The sequence below is a fragment of the Dromiciops gliroides genome, chromosome 2, assembly GCF_019393635.1.
Source record: "Dromiciops gliroides isolate mDroGli1 chromosome 2, mDroGli1.pri, whole genome shotgun sequence".
NCBI lineage: Eukaryota > Metazoa > Chordata > Mammalia > Microbiotheria > Microbiotheriidae > Dromiciops > Dromiciops gliroides.
In genome coordinates, this window is record NC_057862.1 from 134614341 (window position 1) to 134623960 (window position 9620).

Here is a 9620-nt window from a genome sequence, read left to right on the forward strand (position 1 = left end):
GGTCAATGTGACCAGGATTCCTGGCCTGGAAACTTGGTGAAAGACTTATAAAAGACAATGTAACCTATTTGGAAGTAATTATATTCCATTTTATCACTGTCTTGGCATCAACAAAAGTTTTTGAAAATCTCATATGTAGTTCAAAATAAAAATGCAGAATCATGAGAAACAGTCTGGTATAGTGGAAAGAAAGCTGGAGTTTTAGATGAGAGGACTTAGGTTTTAATCCTAATTCTTTTACTCTCTACCTGTGTGACCTTGAGCAAATAACCTCTTTTTCCTGATTTTCCAATTCTTTGTCTATAAAATAAGTGGGTTTAATTTGATAATCCTACCCAGCTCTAAATTTATAATGCGCTCGCTATAAAAAATCTACTCCTTATCTGATGGGTTTCAATATAATGCTTAAGCCACAACTAGTAAGCCAAAAATAGACAAGACATATCTTCTTGGGGGATGAGAAATAAGCACATTTTCATTTTTGTGAATATACTCTCAGAATAATCATTTACCCATCTCAACTAATAACAGGCATTTAATTAGATTTACTAAACTGTTGCTTTCTATTTTTTTTAAGTGAGGCAATTGGGGTTAAGTGACTTGCCCAGGGTCACACAGCTAGTAAGTGTTAAGTGTCTGAGGCCGGATTTGAACTCAGGTACTCCTGACTCCAGGGCCGGTGTTCTATCCACTGCACCACCTAGTTGCCCCTGCTTTCTATTTTTAAAGGAATTTTCATTTTTTGGCACAGCAATCACAGAATCTTGGAATGGAAGAAGTAAAAGAAGTTGAGGAGATCATCTCCTCCAGACCCCTCAGTTTACAGATGCCTTGTCCAATGACACAGTCTTTCTAAGTCTAGTATTCTTTCCATTGCAGTTAATCAATTAACTTTCCCTTCCACATACTAAGCTAGCACTACTAATTTAGGACAACTCTTTTCACAGTTAATGCTAAATCATCTATACCTCTATATTTATCTAATACCTACAACTGCACATATATGAGAATTAGAAAGGCATAGTGGAAAGAGTGCTGCTGTTAGGTTAGGGCAACCTTAGTTCTAGTACAACGAGACATATCAGTGGTTTGTGATCATGGGCAAGTCATTTAATTTCTCAATGTTCCAGGCAACTCTCTGAGACCATAAATTAGGTCCTGGTATAGAAATTCCCCATTCTAATAGAAATCAGAAAATCTCCTCTAATTTATAATCCAGAGAAGCAGCTGAGGCACTGAAATGTTAAATAACTTGGCAATGATTATACAGCCAGTATCTGATAGAGTTGGGATACTTAAAGGTCTTCCTGACTGTTCATCATGCCATTCTGCCTCTCCTAAAAGGTATCTGGGGGGCGGCTAGATAGCACAGTGGATAAAGCACCGGCCCTGGATTCAGGAGTACCTGAGTTCAAATCCGGCCTCGGACACTTGACACTTACTAGCTGTGTGACCCTGGGCAAGTCACTTAACCCCCATTGCCCCGCAAAAAAAAAAAAAAAAAAAAAAAAAAAAAAGGTATCTGCAGGGTATATACAATATAGCAGGGGCATATGGAGTGTTAAGAGAAGACTAGCATCTCCGTGAGGGTTTGTCCTTTTTATTGCTGCTCATCCAGCTTTGGTGTCTGGCTCCCAGAAGCTATAGTATACACAGTTGCCAAACCTTGATAAAACCCCCTCAACAGACAGGATAAACCATGTTTAGGGTGAGTTAGGGGAAGGTCTACCACAAAGCATGTAAAGACTTCCCCCCTGGCAGAATGGTTAGATGAGAACAATATGTCGAACAGCCTTCCTGCTATTCATTTCTGCCACAGAAACAAGTCATTTCTCTTGTGAAGATCACAGATAAAATGAGAAGTCAGATGAAGAAACAAAAATCCAAACTAAAAACAAATGCAAATTAATACTAAATGTGTGTATATGATTTGGCAACATGAAAAACCCCACTACATTATTTTCAGTATTTGCTCACATTTTTGCTGCATCAGTTCTCTCAGATACTAGTTTAGAAACCTAAACTTTTCAAAAAAGATTTTAGCCCCTTTAAACCACATTTCTTTTGCCTGATTCTGGCATTTTTTAAAAGTCAAATAAGTAAATCAATAAATGGTGTCTTCCAGGAATGGACACAGGATGCTTCATTCTCTTTCTGTCTAGTTTCTCAAGTTCATCTGGACTTTGAAACTATGCCTTCTTTACTGTTGGTAATACTGTAACTTCCCTAAGAGCCAGGGCCTCTTCATCTTGGAATAGCACCCCTAGCAACCCAGTCCCCATAGAATTCCCCCTAGCTTACCCCTTTGCAATGACTGCACCTTTCTTCTATTGGTGAGTTCTTTCTATAGTTGAGGCTAAGCTGCCTTTCTTTTCCTCACATCTCTGTTTCTGACTTACTTTAAACTTGAAAACCATACCCTTTCTCTTGCTGGCTCATCCTGGAACTTCTTTCAGAGTCTGGGATCTCTTTGCCTTGGAATTGCCTTTAAAATTATTCTCCTAGGGCAGCTAGGTGGCTCACTGGATAGAGCACCAGCCCTGAAGTCAGGAAGACCTGAGTTCAAATCTGACCTCAGACACTTGACACTTACTAGCTGTGTGACCTTGGCTACCCTGGCTAAGTCACTTAACCCCAATTGCCCCCCCCCAAATAAATAAATAAAAAGTAAATAAAATAAAACTATTCTCCCACTCAGGCTACCTTTACCCCAGGCTCCTTCCATCTCCTTTTTGAGTGTTGTCTTCATCCATTAGAATGTAAGCTCCTTAAGAGCAGTGATTATTTTTCTTTATGCTTTTATTTTCATCCCTAGTACTTAATATGGTGCCTGGCACAGAGTAAGTGCTTAATAAATGCTTATTTCCTTCTTTCTGAAAGTCAATTTATTTTCTACATTTACTGGCTGTGTAAGTCACTTAGTCCTGTTGGCCTCAGTTTCCTCATCTCTAAAATGAGCTGGAGAAGGAAATGGCAAACCACTCCAGCATCTTTGCCAAGACAATCCCAAGGATCACAAAGTATCAGATACAACTGAAATAACTGAAGAAAAACAAATAAAATCTACAAGAAATATTTTTATCATAAAACATTTATTTTCCAGTTGCATGTAAAGAGAGCTTTCAATATTTGTTTTTTATAAGAAAATTTTGAGTTCCAAATTTTTCTCCCTCCCTCCCTTTCCTCCCCTTTCCCCAAGACAGAAAGCAATCTGATATAGGTTATATATGTACAATCACATTAAACATATTTCTTCATTAGTCATGTTGTGAAAGAAGAATCAGAACAAAAGGGAAAAACCTCAAAAAAGGATAAAAAACAATAAAAGTAGACATGGTTTGGTTCAATCTGCATCCAGATTTCACAGTTCTTTTTTTCTGAATGTGGAGAGCATTTTCCATAATGGGTCCTTTGGAATTGTCCTGGATCATTGCATTGCTGAGAGGAACTAAGTCTATCATGGCTGATCATGGCAAAATGTTGCTGTTACTATGTACAATTTTCTCCTGGTTCTGCTCCTCTCAGTCAGCATCAGTTCATATAAGTCCTTCTGGGTTTCTCTGAACTCCTTCTGCTCATAATTTCTTACAGCACAACAGTATTCCATTACATTCATATACCAAACTTATTCAGCCATTTCCCAACTGATGGGCATTTCCTTGATTTCCAATTCTTTGCCACCAAAAAGAGAGCTGCTATAAATATTTTTGTACATGTGGGTCCTTTCCCCTTTTCTATGATCTCTTTGGGATACAGACCTAGTAGTGGTATTACTGGGTCAAAGGGTATGCACAGTCTCATAGCCCTTTGGGCATAGTTCCAAATTCGTCTTCAGAACGGGTGGAGCAGTTCACAACTCTACCAACAATGCATTAGTGTTCCAATTTTCCACAGTTTCTGCAACATTTATTATTTTCCTTTTTTTTTGGTCATATTAGCCAATCTGATACGTATGATATTGTAACTCAGACTTGTTTTAATTTTCATTTCTCTAATCAATAATGATTTAGAGCATTTTCATATGGCAATAGATAGCTTTGATTTCTTCATCTGAAAACTTCCTGTTCATATCCTTTGACCATTTCTCAATTAGGGAAAGACTTACATTCTTATAAATTTGACTTGGTTCCCTATATATTTTAGAAATTAGGCCTTTATCAGAAACACTGACTATAAAAATTGATTCCCAGCTTTTTGCCTCCCTTCTAATTTTGGCTGCATTGCTTCTGTTTATACAGAAACTTTTTAATTTAACATAATCAAAATAATCCATTTTGCATTTCATTGCAAGGAATATTTTATAGTAGGTCACTTCTTTACTATCATACAATTGATTGAAAGATGTAGAGAATATAAAATTCTGCTATCTGTATTATATGCTGACTATTAAAAAGCATTTGATTAATTCCAGATATGCAGATGATATCACTCTGATGGCAGAAAGCGTAGAAGATTTAAGAAGCCTCTTGATGAGGGTGAAAGAGGAAAGTGTAAAAGCTGGCTTGAAGCTTAACATAAAAAAAAATACGCTAAGATCTTGGCAACTGTTCTTATCACTTCCTGGCAAATAGAGAAAAAAGAAATGGAAGCAGTGTCAGATTTTATATCCTTGGGCTCAAAGATCACCACAGATGGCCAATGAAGCCATGAAGTTAAAAGATGCTTGTTCCTTGTAAGGAAAATGGCAAATCTGGACAGCATACTAAAAAGCAGACACATCATCTTGCCAACAAACGTCCATATAGTCAAAGCTATCATTTTCCCAGCAGCAATGAATGGCTATGAAAGTTGGATTATGAGGGAAGCTGAGTGGTACAGAATTGACAATTTTAAATTGTAGTGCTGAAGAAAACTTTTGTGAGTCCCTTGGACAGCATGGAGATCAAATCAGTCAGTGTTTAAAGAAATTAATTCTGGCTATTCACTAAAAGGCAAAATACTGAAGCTGAAGCTTAAATATTTTGGTCGTATAATAAAAATTGGAAAAGACTTTGATGTTGGGAAAGATTTAAGGCAAAAGGAAAAGGTCTTGGCAGATAATGAGTTGGTTAGTGTCATGGAAACAATGAATATGAACTTGGATAGACTTCGAGAGATAGTGGAAGATAGTAGGTCCTGGCATACTATGATCCATAGGGTCATGAAGAGTTGGACACAACTGAACAGAAAAACAACAACACAAATTTGATTAATAAAGGAAAATACAACCTTAAAGATTCTCCTTCCATAAGAGACAATGAATTGGGTCCAGAATTAAAAATTGGAAATCAGGCTGGATGAACAACCTGTTCATCCTCTAATCCATCTAGGCATGAGGAAAATATTAATGAAAATACAGAGACACTCTGAGGTGTGAAGAGAAGAGTTGAAGGAGCTAATGTGGAATGTGGAAAAGATTTGGAATAATCACTGCAGAAAATGTTAAAGGAAGCCAATAATGAATAAGAGAATGAAGGGATGGATCAATAGCAATGAGGGCTGATGTGAAGTCAAGTAAAATGAATTTATAATGTACTTAACATAGTTTTATCTTTTTCTCCATAAGTGTTCAGAGATTTGTGCAGTATAATAAGAGCAGAGAAGAGTGAAGATGAGAATGTTCTGTGATTGGGAATTAATAGGAAAGGGAGGTAGAAAGACCGGTTGGTAAAGGACCATGGGGGTATTGTGAGTCTCCTGCTAAAGCAATTGAACATTGGTTCCAGTTTAAATAATAATGCACTTAAGGCCAAAAATGTGATTATGGATTGAATCAGGAGAAGCCAGACTAGAGGTCATAATAAAGATAAAAGTCAGGTTCAATAGCAGTGAGGGCAGGAGGTTGTGGTCAAATGAGAAAGCATCAGAGATGAAGACCTTGGAGGTGGAACAATTTTTAAATATAAATTTTATTGATGTATGTTATTTTTTATCACCTGCATCTCCCAATGCATCTTTCATCTTTCCATTTGTAGACTTTGATTATTTTAACAATTAAAATATATTAAAAGGTAATAAAGCTTATTTTAAATAATTATTATAATTATTATTAATAAATTAAAAATTAAAATTTATTTAAAAATTGGGAACATGTTTTAAGTCTGATATAATATGCAATATTCCATATAGCACTATTCTGAGCTATATCATGACAAATATGATCATTATAATTTTGCAACATTAGTTTGGTTTATTTAATTTTGTTTTTTTTTTTTCCATTTATAATGCTATGTTCATTGTATATATTGTTTCCTGGTACTGCTTCCTTTGTTTTGGGTGAGTTCTTATCAGTCTGTCTATGCTTCTTTGTAATGATCATATTTATGATTTCTTATAGAACAGCAACCTTCCATTATATCTACTTTTTTCCCAGGTTTTTTCTATTATAAAAAAGCTTACACATTTTGGCATAAATGGGGCCTCTTTTTTAGGTGGGGCCATTCTGAATATGAGTTTTAAGCTGTGGCTGGGTTGTTGGATAGCTGAAGAGAGCTATAGGCCCTTGTCTTTCCTGAGGCAATACTTATTTCTTAGAGCCTTGAAGTTAAAAGCAATCATAAATGCAGCCAAAAATTCTAAATAGACTATGTCCTGAACATGTTGCCTAAATGGTAATTTCTGACAAATCTGGTACTGCAGAGAATTTTGCTGCAACATGGAAGAAAGGATACCTGAAGAAAGGAAAAATCATCCATGGGAGGCAATAAACAAGAAGAGAGCTAAAAACACATGTCTCAGATATAAATCTAAAAATGAAAATAAATCCAAATACAGTTAAAATGAATTAAAGATTCTCAGATAAGGACATGAGTTTAACTTCATAGATGTCACTGAAACATAGTGGGAAGGGATTCATTGATGGAAATTGACTTTGGAAAGTACATTTCACCAAAAAAAAAAAAAAAGGAAGAGAAAAGGCAGGCAGCAGAGCCACATGGTATATCAATAGCATGAGGAAATCCAGGAACCTGATATGTGAAAATGCAGTGGAGAGTATTTGGATAAGGATCAGTAGAAGTAATGTTGTTGATTGAGACAGCATGGTATAATGGAAAGAGGTCTGGATTTTTGGCCAAAGGAGTTAGAATTCTGGTTGTGCCACCCACTGCCTATGTGACCTTGAACAAATCATTTAACTTTTCTATGCCTCAGTTTCCTTACCTATAAAATGAGGGGGTTTTCCTACATGACTTCTAAAGCCTCTTCCAATGCTAAATCTATGATCTTCTATGTAACACAAACTCCCTGTTAAGAAGAGTGAATCAGATTAATTTAGAAAACATCATAAATGTCACAGAAGCATAATATACCTAAAATTTTATTGGAATACTCAGTGAAAAGCTAATTAAATCGTGGTTTACCTAAATGATAGCTTCATCCTTCAAAAAGTGGAGAAAAATGTAAGAGAAAATATTATTATGGACCTGATTCTGAGCAAGAAGAAGGAACTAGTAGCTATATTCTTCTCTGATCAGGTCATACTTAAGTACTTTGTTCAGTTTTGGGCACTACATTTTTGGAAAACCATAATAAAGTGAAAGGGATGGTTTCAGAGAAATCTTAGAAGACTTGAATGAACTGATACAGAGTGAAATGAATAGAAACAGTTGAACAATTTATACAAAAACAACATCATAAAAACAATTATGAAAGACTAAGGTACTCTCATCAATGCAATGACAAACCATGATTTCAGAGGACCAAAGATGAAACATGCTACCCACCTTCTGACATAGAGGTACTAGACTCATGGTGCAGATTGAGATATATACATATAGTTTGGAGCATGGACAACATGGAAATTTTTTTGACTATGCATACTTATTTTTTCATTTTTGTTTTGTTTTCCTTTTTTTAAAATGGGGGAAGGATAAGAAAGAGGAAAAATAGGCTTTTGTTTATTTTTAAAATTAAAATAAATTAAATTGGGGTTTGTACAGAAGAGGGGAGCCAGAATAGTCAGGGAACTGGAAAATATGTCATATTAGGATTTGTTGGAATAATTTCAAAGTTTAACCTGGAGAGAAGACAGAGAGGACACAGAACTTTCTTCAGGTATTGGAAAGGCTGTCATATGGAAGAAAAATCAAACTTATTCTTTTCAGCCCTGGAAAACACAACTAAGAATAATGGCTGGAAGTCTTGCACTCTTTCACATGACAGTCCTTCATATAAGTAAGTTTTCATGCCCTTGCTAAGTCTTCCCTTCTTTAGGTTAAACATTCCCCAGTCTTCCAACTAATGCTCCTATAGAATGGTTTGTATGCTCCTTATCACCTGATTTACCCTCTTCTGGACATTTACAGCTTGTGAATATCCCCATAGGAGCCAAGATATAGCTGGAGAAGATCAGAAAAAGGAAAGACTGACATGGACTGGAATAGTTGGAGAAATTTCCTAGGGGTCTTAAAACTTATTATAAGGTAAAGATAGACCTTAAATAATGGGTAGCATTTTAAAAGGCAGAGAAAAAAATGGAGAACAGTCACTGCAGGACAAAGAGAAGATGGTAAACAAACGTTCAAAAGGGGGTGGAGGGTGACATTTTGCATAGCATGCCTAGTGGCTAGGCCTAACTTGAGAGCTAATGTTAGGGAAAAGGAAATAAGTTTGACTTGTTAGAGAGATCTAATTATAAAGAAGCCTGAGAGTCATTCTAATATTTATGTTAAGAAGAATAAAATTAGAAAGTCAGTGAAAATTTCTGAGCAGAACAGTAATGATCAAAAGGTTTCTGAGCAGGGGAGCATTAATGAAAGACAGGATTTTAGGAATACTGGTACAGGACTGATTAGAGATGGGGAGAATACTTCTGACGCTAATACAATAGTCCAGGCAAGAGGTAATAAGGGTCTTGATTAGGGTTGTGGCAGTGGGAGGCTCTTTGGGTCTCTAACATCAAAGGCACCATGAGCTGTAAATATAAAGCTACAATCTGTCGAGCTAGTCTCTTCCTTTAGCCTAAGCTACTCCCTGGTGGTAACTTAGGCACTGGGCCTACTGGGATGCTACTTAGTAAATGAGCATTTCAGTGTATCCTGAAGGTAATGGAGCTTCCAAAGGTGCCTAACTTACCATTAGGGAGTAGTTGAGGCACCGGGAGAATCTGGCTCAATACATTATTCTGGATCTATATTTATGTTCATGGCTTACAAAGTGCTGAGGGGCCCTTAGGGATGAAAGAAGCAGCATGGAGCTAAGAAAATATTATTAAATAGATTTATTTTTGGTTCCTAAAGTAGTGCAATGCCCTCTGGAGAACCACTGAAGGAGAATGAATTATTTCCTGCAGCCCCAGCACTTGTCTTTTTAAGAGTCTCTCATTGAACCCCTGGTGCCCTCCCTAATAGTTTCAGCTAATCCTGTTGCTATAGTTACTCCAATTAATTATATGCTTAACTAGCCTTACTAGTACATGCTAGCAATTCAATTAAAATCTGATTTTATTCTTCTTTGAAATTCAAGGCTTCTTCAGCCTCCAGCTCATGAAACTGCATATGATTGGGATAGAAAGGGTCTCGGAGGTCATTCAGTCCGTTTCCCTATGGTCTCTTTTCCCAGAACTTGATGGTGAGGAACAGTTTACCCTGAAAGAGACCTTGATCCTCCCACTAAAAGGCAAGAGCTATAGTATTAAGGAG